Raw genomic sequence first — 719 nt, 5'->3', positions numbered from 1 at the left:
GGAACTCACTCTGTAGATCAGGCTGTCCTCGAACTCAGAGATCCACCTGCCTCTGCCTCCCGAATGCTGGGATTGCAGGAATGTGCCTCCACTACCTGACTTACATATAAGGTTTAAAGAAGTCCACACTGCTAAAGAACCTGTGGGATTCTTGTCATTTGAATGGCTATCTAAAGGAGGAGGGAGGAGACTGCTTAAGGAGAGAAGGGATTAACTACAGACTGTATAACCTTACTCTCAAGAACAAGTAAACATAGGCTGAGAAATGCAAATTTCAATCCATTATGAGGAATATTTTTTTAAAAGATGTATTTATTTTATGTATATGAGTACACTGTAGTTGTGAGCCTTCATATGGTTGTTGGAAATTGAATTTAGGATCTCTGCTCACTCTGGTTGGCCCTGCTTGTTTATTATTATAAATAAGACACTGTAGCTGTCTTCAGACACACCAGAAGAGGGCATCAGATCTCATTATGGGTGGTTGTGAGCCACCATGTGGTTGCTGAGATTTGAACTCAGCAGTCGGGGCTCTTACCCACTGAGCCATCTCGCCAGCCCCTATGAGGAAAGATGTAGAATAAGTCTCTTTCCAAAAGAAGGTGCTTTCTAGTTCTAGAAATGATTGTGTAAAGTCCTCGTGGTAGGTATAGAGAGGAGTGTCTTCATTCGGGTTTTAATTGCAGCACTGAAACACCATGAACAGAAAGCAAGTTGGG

The sequence above is a fragment of the Mus musculus genome, chromosome 10 (genome assembly GCF_000001635.26).
Source record: "Mus musculus strain C57BL/6J chromosome 10, GRCm38.p6 C57BL/6J".
Taxonomy (NCBI): domain Eukaryota; kingdom Metazoa; phylum Chordata; class Mammalia; order Rodentia; family Muridae; genus Mus; species Mus musculus.
Note: the sequence above shows the minus strand (reverse complement) of the source record.